The sequence below is a fragment of the Giraffa tippelskirchi genome, chromosome 1 (assembly GCF_054371585.1).
Source record: "Giraffa tippelskirchi isolate mGirTip1 chromosome 1, T2T-mGirTip1v1.2.pri, whole genome shotgun sequence".
Lineage (NCBI taxonomy): Eukaryota > Metazoa > Chordata > Mammalia > Artiodactyla > Giraffidae > Giraffa > Giraffa tippelskirchi.
In genome coordinates this window covers 77223774-77249964 of record NC_137275.1, presented here as the reverse complement: position 1 = coordinate 77249964, position 26191 = coordinate 77223774, and the positions used below count along the sequence as shown (strand labels likewise).

Genomic DNA, 26191 nt, shown 5'->3' with positions numbered 1-26191 from the left:
TCATTAAATATTATAGAAGCATCTCCATATTCTCTCTTACTCTACAAAGGATAAAAGCACAAATATTAGCACTGTTTTTCTAATCTTCAAAAACCTGTTACTATTTTATTTCATACACTGAAGTGTGCACATCTGATCATCAGTTTTTAAAGTTGGCAAGAAGACAAATAATTTTTTGGATAAAGCATGTGCCACTACGTTCCCTTCTGTATCATAATTGCTGGTTTACAATGACTAGCTGATTTTGGGGATTCTGGATTTTATTTCACAGTTAAATATCTGATTTTAGGTCCATATTTTGTTTTTATATGCTAGTAATTGCCTTGCTTTTAACCTCAGATAAACAGAGCCCTAGTACCTTCTTGATTTTTATTCTCAGATGAAAGCATCTTCAGACTGAAATAAGATGCCACAACAAAGAATTCCATGAAAGCCCTATATCCTTTTATATTTTGGCAAGAACTTGATTACAGGCTAAATTACAAGTATTTTAGATTCACTATTGATTCATCATCACTAGTGATTTACGCCAGCTTCCTAAAAGGCACATTTTTATACAGTCTATACTATTTGGGGAAAAGTACAACTATTTGGGGAACCATAGAAGTACATCATTCATATGGTTGAAGAGGTATTCAGGCTTCATGCCAGGAAATGCATGAAATTCAATTAATGAAAATGTTTGGGATTTCACTAAACTAATCAATTGGAATATGCTCTTCAAAAGCTTTATTTTTCTATTGTGTAACAAGCCTCTTACTAAGGGTAAAAGACTTTTGTTATATTCCCAGGTGGCGGTAGTGGTAAAGAATCTGCTTGCCAATGCAGGAGACATGAGACACGGGTTCGAGTTCTGGGTCTGGAAGACCCTCTGGAGAAGGAAATGACAACCCATTCCAGTATTCTTGCCTGGAGAATCCCATGGACTGAGGAGTCTGGCAAGCTATAGTCCATGGGGTCGCAGAGAGTCAGACATGTCTGAAGCAACCTAGCACAGCACAAATTTAATATTAAATTTTAGATTAAAAATATCTCAGCAGTTTCTATATACAAACAGACTAAGAGCCTATGAAATATATAAAGCAATTTCAAAGACTACAATTACCTCAGGTTTTCAACTTTCTGAATCAACAGCTGAACAAAGATCAGGAGTTTAGAGAACTGAAAAGGGCCTGCTCTAGCATTCTCAGTCCCGACATCTCCTTATTTGTCATTCTATGTAACTCCAATCATCAACCCAGAGTTAACTCCAGAGTTCCCAAATTGTTAGAACTGAAGTCAAACAGGGTAGAATCCATTGTGTCTACATTGTAACCTGCTCTCAAAGTGATTTTTATGCACACTACGTTTTTTAAAGTAAGTTTAGTACTGAATGCCAGAGACTGACATTTCCGTTTTAGATAATTATATCACTTTAGCTTTCTCACTGAGAACAATCCATATGTTTAAGCCATGGTCTAATTCAAGGTTTTGACAATGGAAAAGTCTGCCTCTTGAGCAGATTTTTATCTTCATGTATAATTTCCCTGAGGTTAATTTGGCTAAACAGGGAATGATAAACGAGGAGAAGAAAAAATGTAATAGTAAAAAAGTGAAACTGGTAAAAGGTAGAAAGAGAGCAATTATAAAGAAAGATATAGAAAGATATAGGCTAACATTTACCCACAAAGTTACTTGGTTTCTGTCATTTTTGGATATAGGATAAGGCTGGGATTGATGAGAGTAAGCCACACAGGCAAAGTAGAAATTAGGTGAAATTTGCTAATTCTACTTGTGAATATTCACAAAAGATTGTTCATTACTTTGGGAATGCCTGCATCAATTCTCATCACATCTACATTTTGTTTAGGAAAAACTATCCAGTCCATTCTCAGTTTAGCATGTCTTTTGAAATGTGCCTACCTCAATTAAAGAGAATTGTTGTCATGGTGACAAAAGTAATCATCCTATGAATAATAATTAATATTCACCATTAAAAATTCAATTATATTTTGATCCAGCAGCACCTGAAAAAAATCTCTCCCAATATTTCATATATTAGAAAACATACTTACATCTTATAGTTAAATATCATTAAATCACAAATGAACAAACGTCCGTGCAGAATTCAGAAGAATGTCTTTTAATATTTGACCTGATTACTTCCTAATAACCTCAGTACAGTTTCTACACCAAGCCTGTCTCCTATTCAGAAAAAATGAGGCTGCCCTACTTTGGAAAAATACAGGACATGAACTTTTATCTTAAACTATAAAAAGATATGTTGATTTTCCCCCCAATCTAAATCCTATCTATCACAAAGATAGAACAGTGGTAGACAAATACAATCAAGTAAAATAAAACATAATCTGTTTCATATTTTTAAAAAAAGGTGTAGTCATCAAACCAAGGCTGGAGCAAAAACACCCTAAGGCTGAATGAACACAAATCAGAAATTTTATTATTCTTTCTGATTACACCAAGAATTATACACAATTTCAATGTATTTCTAAGAATTCTTGAGGAATTCACTTGAGGAAAAGAAGACATGGCTTTTACCAGTAACTCATATAAAAACATGCTAGGGATTTTTACTTTTTTTTTTATTGTAGGTATAAGCTAAGCTAAGTGTGTGCATGCTCAGTCATGTCCAACTCTATGTGACCCCATGGACTGCAGCCCACCAGGTGCCTCTGTCCATGAAATTTTCCAGGCAAGAATACTGCCATTTCCTTCTCCAGGGGATCTTCCTGACCCAGGGATCAAACTCACATCTCTAGTGTCTCCTGCATTGTCAGGTGGATTTTTACCACTGAGCCACTTGGGAAGTTCAGATACCTTGAGTGAAGATGAATTTGAATGTGTACCTATCTTCCAATAGGACGTAAACAAGAGAGGTAGGTTCAATCCCTGCTGCTGCTGCTGCTAAGTCGCTTCAGTCGTGTCCAACTCTGTGCGACCCCATAGACAGCAGCCCACCAGGCTCCGCCATCCCTGGGATTCTCCAGGCAAGAACACTGGAGTGGGTTGCCGTTTCCTTCTCCAGTGCATGAAAGGGAAAAGTGAAAGTGAAGTCGCTCAGTCGTCTGACTCTTAGCGACCCCATGGACTGTCGCCTACCAGGCTCCTCTGTCCATGGGATTTTCCAGGCAAGAGTACTGGAGTGGGGTGCCATTGCCTTCTCCAAGGTTCCATCCCTAGGTCAGGCATATCTCCTGGAGAAGGGAATGGCTGCCCACTCCAGTATTCTCACCTGGAAAATTCCATGGACAGAGGGGCTTGCATGGCCCCAGTCTATGAAGCCACAAAATTTGGACATGATTGAATGTGGACACACACATGCACAAACAACGATAATTTTTTAGCTTAGATTTTAGGGATAAAATATTTAAGATTGAAATAAGGGCTTAAACAGTGCTTGTTATACACTACATATAATTCTAAGTGCTTGATTTATGTCTACTGACTCAGTCTTCACATCACCCTTGTTGAAGGTACTACTTTTTCCATTTTGTGGACTGAGAAACTACAGCTGGAAGACGACAGAACCAAGATTCAAAGCCTGTTGGTCTGACTCCAGAAATTGCATTCTTAGCCACTAGACTATTTGCCTCTCAGAGGAATAGACTAATGCCATGATATTGTGGTCTAATCATACCACAGATGATTGTTGAATTCCATGTGCCATAATTTAATAGGAGCACTGATAACATAAAATTTCTAAAAATGAATGGTGAAAAGTCTAGAAACTTATGACAATTGAATATTGGAGAAAATGGGAACACCTAGATTTTAAAAAAGAGAAGATACCAGAGGGGAAATGTTCAACGTTTTCTCATATTTGAAGGAAAGAGTGCTGAAAGAGAGATTAGAGATTAGATTTACTCAAAATATAGTATCACTAAAATAAATATTTTAATTTTATTCCTATAAACTTAAAAATTCCATCTGACGTACAAATAGCCAAATGTACAAGTTATGTTTGCATAACTTTGTAATCTTATATTCTACAAATTATTTTATAGTAATCAAATTTAGCTTGTATTTTCCAATTAGAATACAGCCTACATCCCTACATCCTGCAATATAGAACTATTTCTGGTGGTTAGGTCACACTACAACCTCCACTGGGTGGTGAAATGTTTTGGAGTTTGTTCGTCTCTAATTGAGCTATCCGCTCAGATCCCAAGATTTATTTTTAATTGAAACATCTATTAGAGCAATGGCAGAATAAGAGAAAAAAGAAAGCAAATTGATGAGTGTCTTCAAAGAATTAAATTAGAATCCGAGTAAATGTTGAATGGTGAGATTGAATTTTAAGGTTTATAATTCTTGTTTATCGAAGTTAATGGAAAGAGAAGATGAGACTGGAGTGAACAGAGATTTGGCTACAAAACGAATATTGGGTTGAAATTCTCAAGGCACTTCTGACAACTGGATTTTACATAATTGAAAATTAAAGGTATTCCCCATTTTCTTTTGAGTTTACATCCTGCCTTCTTACTTAGTGCCTTCAGTGTTTGTACATTTTGTCTACTGTTGGAAAATATTTTTTCAGAATATAAAATAAGAATACACATTTGCATTTCTAGAAAAGTTCATTGAATGCCCTATAGAAGAAAATAAAAAACTCAAAATGCAGGTAACTGACAAAGTTTATCCTAAATGCATTAGTAATAGCTTCACTATGCTATAAATTGTTTTGACAGTGTATATATTTTTATTCACTTACGAAACTAAATGCTACATCTGCAAAAGAAGGTTAAAAAAAACCTTAAAATATACTTTAATCAGGTCATTAAACTGAATTTATAGACTAAATGGATCACCTGTTGAGACCAGAAGATCTAGTTATGGTTTTCTTTTGTTTAGTTTACAGGCTGGAATTTGATTTTGGTACTTTAGTAAACAGCTGGGCTTCAAATTATAAACCTTTCTATGGGACAATATTGCACCATGTTTCAAATTAGAAAAAGGGAAAGTTAGCAAAGAGAAAAACCTTAATAGCATTTTAATGGTATATTCTGATAATAACCTAATCAGCATTTTACATGAACTTATCCTTTAAATTAGGCATTAGGTTTTGTGCTTCAGAGACTTGAAGAAAGCATTCCATTCAATAATGTAAACAAAATTCTTGCTCAGCGACTCTCCTTGAATTCCAACAAAGTGTCCTTTGGTGAAGGTACTTATCTGCAAATTATTATTTCATTATGTCTTTCATTTCAGCTTCCAAAGGTTCTATCTATAACACACATATTTAATAAAATAAAATGATGTTTTCTTTAACAAAGACTCCTTAGAGTACAAACCAGTTCAACTGCAAACCAGTCACTTTTAAAAGTCTAGTCTCTTGGAGAAGGGTACTCCCCCATTGTTTTGGAGTAGAATAATTCTGACCTTACTCTTCTTTCTTCCCTCCCTTCCTTGCTTTCTTCCTTCCATCCTCTCTCCCTCCCCCTTATTTCATAAAAGACAGACATGCATCATGTTTAAAATTCAAACAGAACAGGATATAAAGTAAGCAATAAATGTTTCTCTCCAATCCTCTCAATCTGAAGTAGTACAGAGTTCCACTCCCTAGAAATTCCTACTGTTCATACTTTCTTGAGTACCCTTCTTAGAATTTTTACACATATACATCCATGTGTGTGTATACATTTTTACAAGAATGAAAATTACACATACTCTTCTGTATCTTCATTTTTTTCTATTATCAGGTAATACAGATCCACCTCAATTTTTTTTAACAGTTATATCAAAAGTCTACCGTAAAAACAACCCTTTCTTAAAAAGGTCAACTTTGAGAAAACTTAAGTATTGGGATATTTGTAGAGATTTACTGTTTTAATTTTAGCAACAAAATTATGTATTTATAATAATGAATTATTTCATTTAAGTTCTAAATAAATTAATAACATATTCATGATGCAAAATTCAATAGTTGTAAAAATGTGTACCATGAAAAACAGATTTCTTTCCTACTCTTTTTGAACCACACAACTCCCCTATCTAGAGTAACCAGCTACTATCAATACAAGCATATTTGTAATTTTTATTTGATTTCTGTCAAAATGATAGCATATTATACACTATTATGCACATTTTCCAGTTAATATAGCTCAAGAATAATTCCATATCAATACATTTGATCTGCCTGACTTGTTGCAAGAATGCAGAACACTCTACTGCATAGACATTAACTTGATTTATTGAAACATTCCCCTGTCAATGGACATTGAGATTGTTTCCAAATCTTTACTATCACAAACACCACACTAAATATTCTTATATGTACATTATTTCACAGGTGTGAACCTGTCCTTAGAAGTGGAATTGGTGAGTCAAAATGTGGTATAATTTTTATTTTGAAAGATGTTATTAAATTATCCTCCAAAGATATATCTGTTACTAGATTTTTACAATTCTTCCTAAAAGGATAAAATAACCTATATTCTTACCAGAAATATGAGTGTATCACTTTCTCTGCACCTTAACAGCAAAAGATATTACGATTCTTTTCAACTTTTGCCAATCTGATAGATATAATGTACAATTTTATTGCACATTTTGTTTCTTTTGAATAACGATGACTTTTTGCATGATTTGTAATCATTTGTTCATCCTTTTGTGTCTTATGTTTTAATTTGTGAACCAGTAAGAACCATCTTCCTTTTATCAATAGCTTTATTCATTTGTAAAGCTGAAATTTGCTTGATACTTAATTTGTAATAATATTTTCTGTTTTGAATGATTTAAAAAATATTTTATAGTCTTTCCTCCTATGTGTTATTAGGTTATTTTAGGTAGGGTTAGTGTATTTCCAATTATTCTACCCTATTTTACCTCTTCATCCATTTGTTTAGTTGAGCATATGATTTTTCTATTTTTAACTTATATTTATAAAAATGTTTATAACTTTAATAGCTTATTCAGATATTTATTCTGACTATAAATAAAAACCATCCTCTCTCTAAAAACCTTGTAAGTGATATCACTTTTCCACAAAGTTTCAGTGTATTTCCATATTCTGAAATCAAATATTTACTATAATTCTTGGTCTATAGTTAAAAGAATACCTGAATGGCTGTTTGGCTGGGTGTAAAATAACAGGACCAAACTTACAGAAATTTTTAAGAATTAAACCTCTAAATTCTAAATTTGAATGTCATTAGCAAGATGTTTCAGACTAACATAAATTTTGTCCCCTCAAATGACTGGAAAATTTTCCTAAATGCCCCAAAGAGTTCTATGTTATTTTTTAAGGAACTCTGGGACTTGTAATATATAAATAATATATTTATGTTTTATCATTTGAGTTCCCTTTCACAGGTTTTTGTTTTGCTTTGTTCTTTGATAGAGTTGTTATAATCAGGGGTCACATGGTCCACTGGCAGTTCTCATTTCATTTTAAAGTTTCATTTAAGACACAGTTTTGTGTGTAAATGGGTTCTTTTAGCCTTTCCTTTCCCTCATCCATCGTAGGTTGGCAAACATGTGCTGCTCACACCGCAGAAGATTTGCTTGCCACACCCACGATGTTTCACATGATTTATCATTAGTCTATTCTACTAAGCTTCTTGTTGTCAAATCAGTTATAAAAAGCTCTCAAAGCTAGTTCCTGTTGTTCCAAATAAAGGATTGTAGTCTTTCATGCTCAAGATTTGTAACAAATTTTAAGGAATTGTTTTGTGCTAGTTTTAGCTGAGACCAGCATCCAGAGACCAGCTCTAAAGATCTGTTCATAACCCTGTATGATCTTCAAGGCATCTTTCAGCTCTTCCTCACTTATTCTATTTATTGATGGAGATGGATTTTGCTTTATATGCGTGTGTGTGTGTGTGTGTATACACACACATATATATCTATGTTTGTGTGTGTGTGTGGCTACAAGTTAAAAGAGAAAGATTTCATCTCCATTCTGTTTACAAATCACACAATGAAAGGTTTTAGGCCATGCTGCATGCTGCTAGTTAATGAACTACATCAATAAGGACAAATATATTTTTCATAATATAAATATAAAAATGATTTTATTCATTCTGCTAGTTAATGGATTACGTATTTTACCTTCATTGGGGATGTCACTTTAGTAGAATGGAGCTCAAAAATAACTTTTAAAGAAACATAATTCTCTTTGAAATATGGTTGATTTTTGAACAACACAGGTTTAAACTATGTGGGTCCATACAAATATACATACATACACACACACACACACATATATTTTCCAATAGTTAAAACTTCAGCACAACACAACACACCATTCGTTGAATCTAGGGACATAGAACCACAGATGTGGATGAACCACAAATAAGGAGAGATCATGTATACTGAAGGCTATCAGTTACACACAGAGTTTTCCACTGTGTAGAAGACTGCTGCAAATAATCCCTGCATTGTTCAAAGTTCAACTGTATTATTTTAAACTCTAGTTCTTTAAAAATTACTTTTGTTTACTTTCAGATTGTTATGTTTAATCAGCTTATATTTATGCATATTTTAATGTGGATATACTGTAAAGTTGGTAAGAAGCTGAAAATATTTACATTTTTAGTATATGTATATGTGTGTATTTGCACGTTTCCTTTGTAAAAAGTCTTGACAATATGCCTTTATAACAGAAGAAACATCTGTTTGCTTTTAAAAATAAAAATGTATCCCTTACATTTTACATTACAAAAAAAAAGTGTTTGCTAGTTTTCAAAAACACTGGATAATTCTTATATTTAAATTATATCTTACTTTGAGAAGCCAAGTAGCAGGATTTCCCAATATAACTTTACTTAAATTATGACACGTTTTTAATCTTTTCAATATATTTTCTGTTACTTTCCCCAGGGTTCCTTTAATAATTGGAGAAGGAGCTTGGAAGTTCTCTGGGCAGGCTATGTTGGTACCTGGTATGGTAAAAACTACGGCGTAGACAGGCATGGCAAAAGAATTCACAGGACTGCCTTCCCAGAAGTAAATACTGACTGGCTGATGTTTATATGCTAAAAACAGAAATCATAAAAGTGATGAATCTACATATCCTCTTTATTTTTTTCTCTTTGCTTTTTCACACAGTCTGTTTTATTCACAGTGATCTCCTTATAAAACGCATAACCCTTAACCGCCTGAAATAGATTTGGAATCAATTTGATATTTTTTTCTCATAATTGACAAATATACAGTATCTTTTAAAGAAGCAAAAAAAAAAATCATGGACACTATTTTGAGAAGCTGTAATTTAACTAAATATTTTAAGAAATGCCTTTTGTTGAGATCAGATATTTTGTATTCATACACATACCAGATCAAAGCTGGGCTCCTAAATTGCAGGCAGATTCTTTACCGTCTGAGCCACCAGAGAAGCCATACACATACACAACAGAATATTACTAAAATCGAGAAACTTTAAAATAACTGCTCTCAGGTTCTTCTCTGAGTTAATAAGTAGATTCCAGTTAAGAGAAATCACTATGTCATTTTCACTTTATTTTCTACTTGCTGATTCCTTTATTTGCTGGTTTTATTTCTTATTAAGTATTATCTGTTGTTTAAATTGTAGCTATTTGTAACTTCTCTAAGGTATAAAAATTATTTGTGAACTACATATAAATCTAGCACTCATGTATTATATGTTTTAGATAACTAAAAATAAATTGTAAGAAACAGTTCATTAATAGGTTAAAGTTCCTTATGTAATGACATTCATGTTTATAAAGATAAAATAATCAGTAACCATACAATCTATAAGTTACAAGTTATAAAGCTACAGGGAGTAACTTATAAGTTATAAAGCTATAGGGAGTATTTAGATATGTCAGGTACTTTATTAAAAACTTTATGTGAATAATTTCATTTACTCCTCAAATTCATGTGTTAACTATTTCTATTATGATTATTATGGCTATATAATAGATCACACAACTGCGGATGAGGTATATTTGCTCAATATCACATGGCTTTTATTTGGGCTTTCCTCATAGCTCAGTCGGTAAAGAATCTGCCTGCAATACAGGAGACCCGGGGTCAATTTCTGTGTTGGAAAGATCCCCTGGAGTAGGAAATGGCAACCTGCTCCAGTATTCTTGCCTGGGGAATCCCATGGACAGAGGAGCCTGGTGGGCTACAGTCCATAGGGTTGCAATAGTTGGACATGACTGAATGACTTTCACTTAACATGGCTAGTAACTGTTGAAGTGATATATTCAATTTGAAATGATCTAGAGCATATAGTGTTCTAAATCAGTAGATCACATAATTTGTTGTATAGCAAGCTCCAGTGTGGAGTTCAGATGCACTTAGATTTATCTATGCAACATTCTCACACCAAGGAAAAGAAGGATAAAAAATATACTGAACTTGGTTCCAAGTCATATACATGACAGGAGAGATGAAGTCATCTTTGCACAGTCTTACTTCAAAGTACACCCATTCTCTTAATCTACACAATAAAATGATTTACCACTGATAATGCCATTAAGGAGCACGCTCTCTGTAGTCCACTCCAGATGTACTTAGATCTATTCATTCATCTCAAATATAAGCCATGTAGAATTCTGACCTATTTGTATTTAAGAAGATGATGTTTAATTTAAATCATTGGCACAATTTTTTCTTTTCTTTTAGTTTCAGGTTTTCAAAATTCTTCATTCTTTCTATTTTGCAAATTCCAAGGGTTTACCTTAGCTGTGCCATACAAATCACTATGTCAGAAATTCATACTTAGTAAGTATCAATAGACCTACCCTCCATATGTTTTGTGACATCTCTGAGTCATCATCATTTTTTGCCTTGCATCTTTTCTTAATCACTACTTTAATTTATCTCTCACTGTCTTATTTACCCCTTTTCTCTATTTATTCACTTTAGGGATTTTGTTCTGCCTATATTTTTTTTTGTTTTTTAATTTACAAATTGTCTACACTTACCCAATCTAGACCATACATAATTTCCCTTGTGCTCTGTGCAGGTGGCACAGTGGCAAAGAATTCACCTGCCATGCAGGAGATGCAAGAGACACAGGTTTGATCCCTAGGTTGGGAAGATCCCCTGGAGAAAGGAATGGCAACCCACTCCAGTATTCATGCCTGAAAAATTCCATGGTCAGAGGAGCTTGGTGGGCTACAGTCCATGGGGTCACAAAAAATCAGACATGACTGAGCTTGTAGTTACCATATCTGAACTCAGAAGCTTAGACGCTTAGATTTTACCAAAAGAATGACCTATATTTCAGGCTCTTTCCAATGTTATTACAACATTTTCCCTGAGTATACAATGTAACACAATTTACCCAATGCCACACAGATTAAAAGAATCAGGATTAGGGTTTAAACCAAATTCTGACTATAAATCTGCACACAAATACACAGGATATTCAGAACTAATTCACATGAGGTTATAACTGCAAAACACTCACACATGTCAATGGCAGAGAGAAACAGTGTACAGATCTTCTGTCATCTATTAATATTAGGGGTTCTGGTACCATTATTTAGTCAAAATGTTATTTATGTCAGAAAATATTTTTAAAACTGCATATTTCATTTATCCTTTGACATCCAGGTTTATTTTACTTTTCTTTTTTATTCTTAAAGAAAAAAATTATCCATCACACACATTAGGTGTGTATCCATCATGAATATACCTGAATTTTAATGTGCAGTCTTAGACTGAAAAATATATGTATATAAAACACATCTCCTTCAAGATAAAATCCTATCACAATACCATTTTGTTTCATGAATCCTATCTTATTGGGATTTGAACTGCTAAAAACTATTATTTTTACAAATAAAATTACGAAATTTTGTGTTTAAGATATTCTGATTTTACGTAAAAATTATTTCCATTAGAAGCCATATACTAGAATCTAAATAGGAATTCAACAGATGACTTTGCAGATTTTTGATATTATCTCTCCTAATATCATCTATTACACATATTTTCCATTGTTAATCCCTGTGAGTCAACATCAAGTCTATCGTTAAATTAGCTTTTATCTTAAAGTCTCTTCTCATAGTCTGAAGGAATTATAACAGTTTATTGTTTATTTTAGCAGAGATGAGACACATTTAAAGGAGAAGATAGTATGATGCTACTAATTTCAAGACTTACACTTGACCTTTGGATTTCCTAAGTATTGAGATATTTGGCCAATGTGATATGAATTGGCTGTCTACATAGATAAAATTACATAACTTACTGTATTTAAATTTAATATTAAAATTTAACATTTAATATTAAATACAGTAAAAATTCAGTTAGTCCCTGTAGTCACATTTTAAATACTCACTAGTCACATATAACTAGTGACTACCGATGGGCAGTGCAGATACAAAATACCTCAACTATCATACCAAGTCATATTGGACACCTTTAAGAACATAGGAAAATCTTTTGGCTTTTGCTATTTAGTTATAGACTTACTTAAGAATGGATATTAAATACACACCTTATCTCTTTGCCTTCTACAGTGTACTTCAATTTTATTTGTCTCTTCCTGTTGGACTTCTGCATACTTTTGTACAAAACTGCCATTTTGTTAAATGTATGTAAGCAGCATGGTATATAATAAATGTGAATGAACTTGAAGCAATGTTAACTCACAACATTTCATTTAATTTGAATTCTAAGCCAGATAAAGTTTTTGTTGCTTTTTTTCTCAAATTTTGGCTTCCAAGGTGGCACTAGTGGTAAACAACCTGCTTGCCAATGCAGGAGACATGAGACATGGGTTTGGTCCCTGGGTCAGAAAGATCCCATGGAGGAGGAAATGGAAATCCACTCTGGTATTCTTGCCTAGGAAATCCCATGGACAGAGGAGCCTGGTGGGGCTACATTAGTCCATATAGTTGCAAAGAGTTGGACATGACTGAAGCACCTTAGCACACACGCATGCTCACTTTCACATTTGGTGCAAAAATTATTTTTAGGAACAGCTCAGTCAAAGCACGAGCCCTGAAACAAAACTTGGACCAACTTCTGATGTACCTGCATTGCTGACTTCCTTCCAAATACAAAAACTGTTTGGAAAGCATTTTTTAGTTATAAAAAAAGTAGCTTAGTATTAATTTTTCATACTCAATAAATATTTTACTTTTGAAAAGATCAACTTTATTATTAGTTATAAAACAAAATAAATCTGAGTTGCAGAGAGAATTCTTAAGAAACTTAGAGTAGAGATACTAGTCATATCTGTATCTGCTAAATGGGCAACCCTAGGTATACTGGTCAGTTCTAACCTTAGAGACTTACATTGTCTATGGAATGAAATATAAACTCCTCATTGCTCCTGAATTAATCCAGTGCATGTATGCAATCTTCCTTGTCAGACCTTTTCACTACTGGTTTCCTGTATAGCCATACAGATCTCACTAGCCATCCTCTACTATGTTTTCCCTTTCAAAAACTCTCTTTATCACCTTGCTCGTTATCTAAGTCCTTCATAAATTTCATTTATACTTTTTTAGGTCACCTGTGTCACTTAATATTTTCTCTTTGGAACTATTACAGCACTTACTAGTTAAAAAAATATTCATTTTATCCTATCTTATGTTATGATTTTTTTTTTAATTTATTCTAAGTCCTTTTTTTTTTTTTTACCAACTCTTGAGATCAGGAATATTATCCAAAAATGTTTATAAGTTGTGCCTGAGAATGGTGGTTTATAATTGCAAAGTACTTTCAGACAGTCTTTAAACTTTGTATTATTTGATTTTCTGAATGAATAGTACTTCCCTAGAAAAGAGTAGAAACTCATTATCTATTAGTTACTTTTTGATATGTCTTTGCTTTTTCTTTTCTGCTTGCTTGGTATTTTTCTACGTATTTTTCAGTAGAACTAATATTATTTGAGGTAGGAAGCCTACTTGGAATTTCTTTAAAGTTTTCCATATTTTTGAATATATGACTATATATACGACTATTTTAAAGATTTAGTTTTTGATGTATCTACTAAAAAGTAATAAACCAGAGGACATCCAATGTGCACAAGAAAATAAGAGACAGTTGTGATTTTTAACACTAATATAGCATTGATTATGTCCCTACTTTTCCTAGTGCTGTGCTGTCTGATGTAGCAACCACTAGCAACATGTACTTACTTGTTTCTACATTAATATTTTTAAAAATTTAAAAACTCAATTCCCCAATCACACTTACAGTTCAAGTGCTCAACTGTTACCTATGTCTAGTGATCACCATGTTGGACAGCATGAAATGAATCTTTCCATCATCACAGTAAGTTCTATTAGACAGCAGTGCTCAAGGAATGTGTTTTGCAATTCAAGGTACTCCCCAATAGAAGGTCAGCCTTCTTAGAGACTGAAAAGCAGCAACTGGATTTTCAAGTCAAATTTAGAAACATACACCCTATATTTGAAGGGAAGTATTATGATAGGAGAGTTGTTTGAGATTATTAAGCAAACACATTTGCAAACTGTTCTTGGAGAACAAACAGTATAGTACAAGGATCCATAGTGACTGTTATGCTTTTATTGGAAAAGTTCAACTTACTTAAAACTCTTTTGACTACAAGTAGCAGAAAATAAATGTAACTTGTTTGAGTAAAATGGGAACATATTAAAGATTCAAGGAGGTTTTTTTTTTTTTTTTTTTTTTGCCAAACTCATGGGTGGTAATTATAACTATTGCACTTGAGAGGAACTGGAACCAGGTATTTGGAACCAGGACTGCTACTACTCACTTTCATTCTGGAGCTACATGCCTCTGCTCTGCTCTCCTTCATGCATATACTGCCTTCTTTCTGCTGCCTTTGCTTCTCCACTTTTGAGATCCAAACAACCAGCCCACAATAGCAGCTATGCTTTCCCTCCCCTACATTCTCTCTCTCTTTTTCTATATATACTTGTGTAACTGAGATTGTAGACAATCCATGTATTTTCCTGCTTTTCTCTGTAACAGTTTTATTGTGTACATTTCTTCACAGTACACATATTAGAAGACATCATATTTAAAGGATCCAGAATATTTAGTTACTGTAAACTATAATAATTCATTTATAATTTATTTGACATATCCCTCTTTGGGCAATATGTTTTATTCCTCCTAATTTGCTTTTATAAATAATGATCTATATAGTATGTCATGTTTCTCTGAGCATGTTCTTACCACAGTGTAATCTAGCTGTTTACTAATAGTTTCTAGCATTATGGCATGCATACAATGAGTCCAAGGACTAGATGACTTGATCATCTTTGTATCCACAATGTTTGGTGATGAATGTGAATGTCTTTTAGCTTTAATTTTAAACTCATGACCAAAATACTTCATAAAAAGACATAATTGCTTTAGAGATGAGTTTGAACTATAGGTATTTGACCCTAATAGAACACTATATTAATAAGAAAAAATTAAGTTATTATAATTCCATTCCCTGACAAACACATTATTGGATTTATTTACCAAGCAAGCCTAGGGAGTTTATTTTTAATTGATAATAAACAAGTATTAATTGCATTCAGAGAATAGGCACAATTTTATTTGGAGCTCTTAGTACATCAATCTGTTCAATTAATACATGTGGTTTGATCAATACTGTCTATGTATCCTAAAATGGAGATAGAGGAAATTTTCAGTTATAGTTCATTCTCGGTCAAACAAAGAATTTGCACCTCAATGCTATGACTGCTTTCAGCAAAGCAACTCGTGAACATTTACTTCAGGAAATTTTATATTTATACTAAAATAGCAGAAGCTTGTTTCTTATACATAATAAAAATGAATTGACATGCTGTGATTACTGACATGTTGGAAGAAATCAAGTGTGTTATGATGGGGAAATATTTAAAAATAGAAATAAGAACTGTTAAAGTAATTACCAGCAGGTTGACATCAACTTGACAGATTATGTAAGATACAATGTAATGTAACATCATGTCATTCTATATCTTCACATATTTTTATCTCACAGAATTCTGGGATTTTAAGTAATCATAGCGGTAAGCTTAACCCTTCAGAAATATTAATTTACTTCTTAGCTACATATCTGTGTTGACTATGTCAGTTAATTTTCAGACACACTCAGTTTCTTCAACATGCCTTATATACTGATTAACCCAAGACTGAGCATCTGTTTTAGCAAGAGAATTCATCCATAGCCTGAATTCATCCAAAAGTATTTCCTCTTCAATAGTTGGAATTAAATGACTACACAGACACATATTTTCTGTGAATGTAAATGTCAAAATGAAACAAGACTAGCCTTTTGATCCCAACCCTTAGGTGACATATTTGATGAACAATATACAGTCAATATTAACTTTATTATATGGGTGTGTATGTGATATGTAGGTATGGAGGAAATACAAGATTTGTGCCATGCTGAGATCTGAACAAAAGAATTTTGTTCAAATTTAGCTGTGTGGAGTGAAATATGACTGTCTCCATACTTATCTACATTGCATGCAATGATTTTAGAGATGGATTGTTTTTTAAGCTGATGATTCATGTGGTAAAAACAGAAGCCACTTGACCATCCCAGTGACCCAGTGTTAGTTGCTCAGTCATGCCCAACTTTTTGCAATCCATGGACTGGAGGCTGCCAGGCTCCTCTGTCCATGGGATTTTTCCAGACAAGGATACTGGAGTAGTTTTCCATTTCCTTCTCCAGGGGATCTTCCTGACCCAGGGATTGAACCCGGTTCTCCCACACTGCAGGCAGATTCTTTACCAACTGAGCTACCAGGGAAGCTCCCCGTCAGAGACCTCAGGTTACTCTTAAATGGGTAAGACATATTGACTATCTGGTCAAAGCTCCAGTGGGTAACATGTATACCAAAGCCATGCATTAACAAAAAGTTTCATGATCTGAATAAGTAAAAGAAGGTGGTCCTCAGAAAGAAAAATGCATCAGACACAGAGAAATATAGAGGCCAAAAGAAAGAGCAATCTCTAGAGAGAGTAATATATCCAGCTTTATATTTTTGAAATCACCAGTTTTAGGTCCTGGTTACATGAACTCTGCCTCATTTTCTGTTTGTATTTTTCCCTGAGACACCCTATTAGATCTTTATTAAAAATCCTTCTGTTATGAGCTACCTAAAATGGTTTTGTGATTTTTCCATCTTAAGAGACCTGGCAAATAATCCCTTTTCATCAGGGCAAAACATGAAAAAAGAACCTAGGTTTTCATACCCCTAACCTGGGCTCTCTCCATGTTCTTGGCTAGAACTCATTTTCTCTATGATACAAAGAAAAAGGATATTACATGAAGATTTCTGGAAAATTTCAGAATGAAATGGTATCATAAGCTTTGCAATATACATATTCATAAAGACACTAGCAAAAAAGAAAACACACACACATATATGTTTGATTCCTGATACTACTTTTGTGCCTGAAATATTCATAATAACTTAGATAAAAATTGTCTAACTAAAACTGATGTACTATTGCTAGGCTACCAAAAATCAACTTTGTTCAAATCTTTTCAGAGTACTGCACCAGAAACTGAAATGTGACTCTTATTTTAAAAGTGTTTCGTGTTGCGTTAATATTGAATATTGCTATCGGTTTCTCATTTTAAAACGGTAGTTCTAAAGAAGAAAGCATATTATTAAAATGAAGGAAAAAAAGGAAAGAGTCCATATTGACTTGTGAACACAGATCATCATTGCTTATTTTTGACTGTACTGTTATGATCACATGGACTGTCTCCTCCCAGACATTTGTACATTAAAAACATGCGGATTTTTCTTAAGGTGTTTGAGCAAAATAAAACTTCATAAGAATATATATATTATAATATATCATACAAATTAATTAAAAGAACTATTCCTCATACCAATTATAGAAAAGAAAGTTTGACCGTCAAGTCAAGCTAATAATAGAGCAAACACTGTCCATCTCCCCTAAAATAGTTGGAATAGCAAATATTTGTATTTGTCATTGATCCTCAACGTTTTCATAAAGAAATAGCACATAATTGACAAAATCGACTTTAACTTTTATTTTCCTCCCAAGTAGGAGTAATTCCCTCCTTCCTCTAAAAAGATAATTATCAGAAATTTGGTGTGTATTCATCTTTCCTGTCTACATTTTTATTTTTAACTAAGTAGTTCTCAAAATTTTTTCTCATATAACCATTTACTTAAAATTATTAAGGAGCTCAAAGAGTTTTACTTTATGTTGGTTATTTACATTTATTACATAGAAGAAATGAGAAAATATATTTGCTCATTTATTTTAAATAAATAATGCCATTACACATTATTATAAATACCATTTTTATGAAGAATGACTAAATTAAAAAAAAAAGAAAATAGTACTAGGCATAGTATTTTTTTACATTTTTGAAAGAATTTTTATGTTTGTCTAAATAGAAGAAAGCAGGACTCTCATATCCACTTCTAAATTAAATTTACTGTGATATGTGGTTTTCTTTGCAATACAAAGAGAAAATCTGCCTGACACAGATATGTAGCTGGGAAAAGAAGAATTTCTCAGATCTACTAATACCTTAGACCTACTAAATGTATTTCAATGGCCTTAGGGGTTTTGAACTATACCTTGAGAACCATTGCTTTAGTTATATGTGCATTTATTTATAAATAATATATAAATGTATAAATACAAATTTACTTAAATGGTACTGTGCTGTGTAAATAAAGATGCAGCTGTTTTGAGGTTTATCAGGTTGACATATAGCTAGCTGTATTCATTGACTTTACCTGGTTTATAATAATTCAAACACTCTAGTACTGTTAGAGAGAGAGTTAGAGAGGTCAATGAAACAGAACGGGGACCCAGAAAACGATCTATTTTTCTGTGGGAACTTGGTTGATGATTGCAGAGTGAAGGCTTCCCTAACTGGCATTTATGATACCCAGCACTCAGGTGCTTAATAACTGTACATGCTAATCATTGAGACAAAATGAAAGATGTAGGCTGTGGAAGAAATAAATCTAAAGTACATCAGGTGCCAAACACAGTAATGGAGTCAAGGGGGTCAGATAACAAAACTTCTGCCAGATTAGCACCACTGATCAATATAAAGTCTGAGAATCATTCTTCATATGAATTTTTAAACCAACTGAACTTCTTCCTATAAGAGATATGAATGACAGATACTAATGCTGGCAAGCACAGGCCTGTGATTAAAATTAATAGATTCAGGCTGGTAAAAATGTTTAGTCTCTAATAGTTTTATAAATAAATTTTACTATTTTAGAAGTAGCACTCCTGATAAAAATAACATGCTACTAACAGAGGTCTTTTGCCCTAAGCTGATGTAGTTGATGGAAATTCTCATAGATCATCCCTATCTCTCTCTTCCTTCAAAGCTTAGATAAATAAATATCATTATTTAATGTCAATGTTTAAACATTTTTATCACTTATGTTTGATTGCCCAAAGATAATTGGCCAATATAGAGATTGGTGAGGTGGGACGCGTACTGGCTTTGATAACTATTATTTTGAAAATGGATTTTGAGATGTGTTTTGAGCAATTACTGGAATAAATTTAAGATATTTTGTATTACAGCAACTCAAATTACTTTAGGTAAAAAGATTTTATTTATAAGACTGAAAAGTCTAGACTTAACTGGATCCTGGAGTTGGAAGGAGATCATGAGAACTCTTTCCTCCTCCTACATTTCACATCTTTGCCCTCTATGTTTGCTAGGTTCTTAATCAGGTCTTCTCTTTGAGTTGGCAAAATGGTCATAGTAGCTTTAGGTTTTCAAGATAGTCAATATTTTAGTGCTGATATTGTATCAGTCAAGAAGAGGATTCTACCTGGCCCTGCTTGAGGTGTCTGTCAGCTATGGATCAATCATAATTCCCAGAAGTATTTGATAACCTGATGAGTCAGCCTTGGTGATTTATGGTAATATAGGTGAGGCAACATAATTCACCTTCATATCTGGAGGGGAAGGTGCAGTGTCCCGAAAGAAGAGAATACTCTGTCTTCAGAACAAGGGTGAACAATGCTAAATATACAAAAACAACAGATGTACTCAGTAACTCATTGAAATTCTTTCCAAGTGTAACAGTGAAAGCTATCATTAAATCTTCATATATTAAGATGTTAAAAAGTTTATCTACTTGTAGTCACTCTTCTTAAATCCTGGCTTACTCTATTTCTCGTATTTCTCTCTCTTTCATAGCAATATTATTTGCATTCTGAATGATAACAAGGTGATGATGAAACAGATGACACCCAAGCATATTGCATTTGCTTCATTCATTCATTGGTGAAATAGACAAATGAGTAAACTAACACATTAATATTTCATTAAAATGCATAAAAAAGCTCTACGAAAAAGCACTACTGTAAAATAATATAGGAAAGAATATATCCTATTTATAGGGAAGACTGCTAATGTAAAAATGTGATGTAAAGAATGACAACAGGATGCCATAAAGTCAAGAGAGTATGCATAGATTTGTGTTTCCCAACTAAATCACAGCATGTTACTCAGAGAAAATGTGTAACATTTATGTGCACACTGGGATAAACTGACAGAAGAGTCAATAGCCAGAGGCAGGCCTGCAGGCTGAAGGCCTGGAAGGTCCCTCTTCACCAGCTATAGGACTGAAGAATTACTGCAATTGAGCAACTCAGGTGTACATATCTTATTTGAAATTTTTGAGCATAAAATCAAGGAATTAGTTGAGGAATCAAGAAAAGGTTGCTAACTGAAGATAGAAAATTATTTAGAAGGAGATAGAGACTAGGATTCAGAATACAGACCATTTTGTTGCAAAAGGGAAAAAAAAAGGAACAGAACAGATGAAGTCAAAAAGGTTTAGAGATCAAAAATCAAGTTATTTCCAAGTTATTGGGGAGTTCTGCCATCTCAGAAGTCCATAGAACAATAAAACCCCTATGATTTTTGTTTATCAGAGGATTTTAATAAGTTCATAATTTCTATGGGGCTCTGAAGAATTAACATATTTAATTAACATATTGGGCTTCCCTGATAGCTCAGATGGTAAGGAATCTGACTGCAATGCAGGAGACTCGGTTCGATTCCTGGGTCTGGAAGGTCCACTGGAGAATGGATAGGCTACCCACTCCAGTGTTCTTAGGCTTCCCTTATGGCTCAGCTGATCAAGAATCTGCCTGCAATGCGGGAGACCTGGGTTCAATCCCTGGGTTGGGAAGATACCCTGGAGAAGGAAAAGGCTATTTACTCCAGTATTCTGGCCTGGAGAATTCCATGGACTGTATGTTAATTAATATATAGTATTTTCTTTAGTGTTACATTTCCTTTATTGCTGTCAATGGAAGTTTTCAAGAGGAATTCAAATACATTACTATCTAGTTTAAAGTGATTCTATTTTTTAGCGTTTAATTAACAATAATTTTATAAATTCAATAATTTTTATCAAGGCTCCCAAATGTAAGATTCTATGATATATTGTACCATAATAAATGGGATGGACTAATTAATTAAATGTTCTAATTAAAGGACACTTATCCTTTAATCAAGTGTCCTTTAATAAAGGACAGTGTCTGTCATATAAAAATGTATTACCTGCAAAGAAGAAAAATTTAAATAATCCCCTGTACTCTAAAATTTTATTAAATAAATTTCAATTTTCTATAGAAAAGAAAATATTTCAGAATTTTGTGATCTCAGTAATTTTATAGTTAATTAAAATATTACACATATGAAATTATAGTTAACTGAATGCCTTGATTAATGAAATCTTAAATAAAAGATGATTTAACTAAAATGAAAACATCAATTTACTTAAAACTTAATAATTATTTTGTGAGATAAATCTTTAATAAACTTTTCCTACAGAAAGTGGTGGGTGATGATTTCTTGTTTTCTCTTAATCACTTCTAGAACATATAACTTCATTTCATTTAAAGGAGACTGACTTTTTTATTCAACTAGTATGCTGAATAAAACAGGTAGTAAGCTGTCTTTTAGGTACCATTCTAACTACAGTTGTTTCAATATGAATAAGAACAACAAATAGCTTCTGCTCTAGAGAAAATTGCTAAAGAAAGATTTATTGTTCATAGATAAGTAGAAAAATGAGATAGTTTCAGCAGGTTTTAGAGCATATGAGGATATAAAATGGACTATGTTAGAAATAGAAGTGGGCAGGAACAACTTAAATTGGCTAATTATCTCTTTATAGGGGAAGGGTACTGAAATTAACTGAATGTCCAGGTATAGGATGTCGGGATGGTGTTTTATTTTTTATTTAACCTCAAATGACAACCAAAACACAAAATGTACAACCAAGGCACACAAAAAGTATTGTGACGTCATTAGATATTAAGTGAGCATTTTTATCTCTTTGTAGATGAATAATAGGAAACTGAAGACAACTATTTTTCATATATTGCTTGGATGGATAGAATAATTGGACTGAAAAGAAATTTACACACTGATTCCTGCCTTGTTACTGATTCTTTGATACTTCTGGCATTCTATTGTTGACAGGCATGAGGAAAATGATACAAGTGTAAAATTTATGTTCTCTTTTCTAACCCCAAAGATCTTCAGTGAACCAACATTCGAGATCTAGTCCTCTAAGTAGTGAAAAGGCTTTGTCTATAACTCAAACAGATAAGTGCTCTCTGGCATCTCCACGGATATAGGAAGGCTGCCATGTGAGACAACCTGACAAACAGAGTGGTAAACCATCATGGCTTTTCCATGGAAGAACCTGCCACCATGTGGTTGGTCGGTAGGACAAGGATGCTATGATATACCAACCTGACAGCAACAAATAGATTCAGCGTAAAGCCCAAAATCATGTTCATAGACTTACATTCCTGACATCATGAAAGAATAATATGCTTCCATTATGCAATGATTTTGGTGTCAAATACATTGAGTTCTGTGAACCCACTTGGGTATAAATCCAGTCTGGAAGCTTCACACTCCCTTTATTGTTCAGATTGATTTCTGGCTCAAATTTATTCATAGGACTTTTCATAAAAGCCTTATAGATATCTAGAATGCAGTGCACATTTTATAAAGGGTACCAGCATACTTCATTTTATATTTGTCATACTTGAAACTCACAATGGTTAAGTAATTTACAAAGGTTATATAGGTAGCAAGAATGTCACCCAGTTTTAACATGGATGGATGTTAACACTAATTCTTTCTAACACATCACACTAGAATAACTTGTGTCTTTGAAACTGGGACATCTAATACAGCAACACTGTTGGTGGTAAAGTAGACTCTATGGTCTATGAGAGTGAGACCATGTCTACATTATCCCCAGCATCCAAACAAGTGCCTGGCATAAAGCAGGCATCCACAATATAGCACATGAATAAATGTACAAATATCTATACAAAAAGTTGAACTACTGAAATTGAAAAAAAAAAACAGTCAACAAGGTTTTAAATCTCTTTGTGGGTTAACTATAGAGGTCATGTACTTTCCATTGTTTTCGCTTTTCAGTTTTAGCTCATACAAAATTAAATATCACAAGTTAATGGACAGAACTGAGATACTTCTTACTATTTAATTCTACATTTGCTGTCTTGTCTATATAATCCCATTGGTCCCAAATTCTCAGACACAGGTGGCATTTCCTGCTGATATATAATAAGCAGTGATAATAATGCATCAGTTGTTAGAAAATTGTATCAGACATACGCTAGAACCACTTAACAACTGAAACACTGAAGGGACAGCCTTAGAGAGAAATGATAAAAAGGACTGACACCAAAAGAATGTGGATGCATCCCCACATCCCAAACCACCAAGGATCTCCAAAGCATCCAGGCAGGAGCTTAATGGGGCTCAGTTCACTTTTATAATTAAGAACAACTGTTTTCAGTTGTTCATTATGCTAACGAGCCTTAGCATAATGATTAGTTAGGCACAGTAAACAGAGAATATAAAACTGGATTAGGAAGGAAGACATCGAAGGGGGTATGTTCTATTCCAAGCAACAAGAACATTCACCTGTCTGGAGTGAATACTGTACTAAATGTGTGTACCTAAAATATTAGAAACACTGATACAGTTTAAGACAATTTTCCTGGACCTATGTGCTATTGAATCTTTAAAATATTTTTGTCAATCTTTAAATATTCATAAACTAGGGGAAATGTGCATAAGTTAAAAGATTTGAAAGCAATTAACCATTGTCACAAATTCTGAAGATAATCTTTGATAGTAATTGCTATGTTTCCTCTTTTTTCCCACACACATCTTTAAAAACTAATAAATATTTCAAACTAAAAACACAATCTTTAAAGTCTTTGCGGATATCACATGTTGCTACTCTACCTCTATGACTAACTACTACTAATACTAGTGACTACAACAGTAATATTTATCTCAATGCCAACCATGTTACATTATCAGTTAGTCCTTCTATAGTTCTATAAAATATATATTATTATCCCTCATTACACATATGAGGATACTGAGTTTCTAGAGTTTAAACAACTTTCTAGTAACTTGGCTGAGCTAGAACCTAAAGCCTTTTCTGTCTAATAGCAAAGGACTCACTCCAGTCCCTATGCTTCTTGCTTTGCACACTCTTGCTGATGGAATATAAATAATAATATCTTTGTGGAGGCTTTTGAAAATGGCATAGTTCTACATTTCATAACTAGTTTTATTTCTCAGTAACTTAAATTATTTTCAGAATATTGTTGCTGTATGATCACAACTTTAAGGTATGGGATCAGCAGTAGTGAAACAGGAAAATGTACAGATTAAAGGCAACTGCAGCAACCAAAGCCTCTGAGCCAAAGACCTTTGTCTACTCTTATCTACACTTTTTGTTTTTCCTGTATACTCCACATCCAGCAAGTTGTGCAGCTTTTCATTACAAAATATAACAAATCCAATGGATGCTCACCCCTCCTCCCTTATATCCCTAGTTCAAGCTGACACCATCCTTTGCTGAACTATTACAAAGGCATCTCAGTTTGGCTCTCTTTTTGCCACTTATCCATTCTCCAACCTCATCCCAAAGATCTCATCTACACAGAAGCCATGATGTTTCTTTTCAAACATAAAGATCATTTCACCCCCTAGACAAAATCACCAATGGTTTCTCATCACAATTTGCCTTTTCTACTCAATTTTTAACAACATTAAATTTATACAGGATGCCCAACAAAATGTTATAAACTGCTCAATACCAAGATAATATTTTCCTAAACTATTTTGGAATAAGTTGCCAACCTAATGCCTGTTCTATTACACCTGAAGATTTAGTGTGCATTTTCCACACAGAAAAGGGCCTTGTAACCCAAGTACAATCATCAATTTCAGGAACTTAACTGACCTTGACATTACTACAATCTAATCCACAGACCTCATTCAAGTGTCACCAATTGTCTAAATAATGTACTTTATAGCACACAGATTCAGGTCAAGAAAATGTATTGCATTTGTCATGCCTCTTATCTCCTTCAGTTTACTGTAGCGCCTCAATTTTTTCTTAACTTTCATGTCCTAAACACTCTTGAACACTGAAGTTATTTGGTAAATGTCCCTTTATTTGGGGATGACTTATTCTCTTTTATTTTCAGAGTATGCTTATTTGGGAGGGATAGTATAGAGGTGACAATGCATGGTTACTACTTTCCTATCCAATATCATACAATTTCGATTTGTCACATTACCAATGATGTCACTTTGATTATTTTATTAACTTCAAGGAAATTTATTCTTTTTTCAGTTATTAAGAATTTTATGGGAAGATACTTTGAAGCTATTTAAATGTGCCATCTCTCATCAGATTTTGATTTATCCCTTTTATATATAGCTATATGAGTTCACGACTTCTTATTTATTCAATGAGCTACAGGGTATAAATATAATTTACTTGGTACTTAACTGTGCCGTAGTTGGCCAATAGCAAGCCTTTCAAGGATGAATCTGTGTCATTTTGAAATGTCATCATTATTCTTTGACCATTCCTTTGCTTTCTGGCACAATACATTATTTTGGATTTATCTTGTATTTTCTCTAAGTTTTAGAATCAACCGTTTCTCCAATGAGTCCTAGTTTCTTTTCGTGGATAATGGTATTTAGAAGCTAATATCTGGGTGCTAGTTATGATCACTGGTATTGAGATACTGTTGCTCACAGGTATTCTCAGTGGACAGAAATAAAAAATATATGTAATAGATACTTTTATGGACACACACAAATACATACATATATAACATACCTACCTACTACATATACACACACATAGAACCATGCATCATACCTATATCTCTAATTCTAGTAAATAGAAATCTG

At 33.4% G+C, this 26191-nt stretch overlaps 1 protein-coding gene across 2 annotated transcripts in view; it reads right to left on the bottom strand.

The window, feature by feature from the left end:
• CCSER1 (coiled-coil serine rich protein 1) overlaps nucleotides 1-26191 on the bottom strand; it is a 1336256-nt gene that overhangs the window by 283579 nt on the left and 1026486 nt on the right. The window lies entirely within an intron of this gene.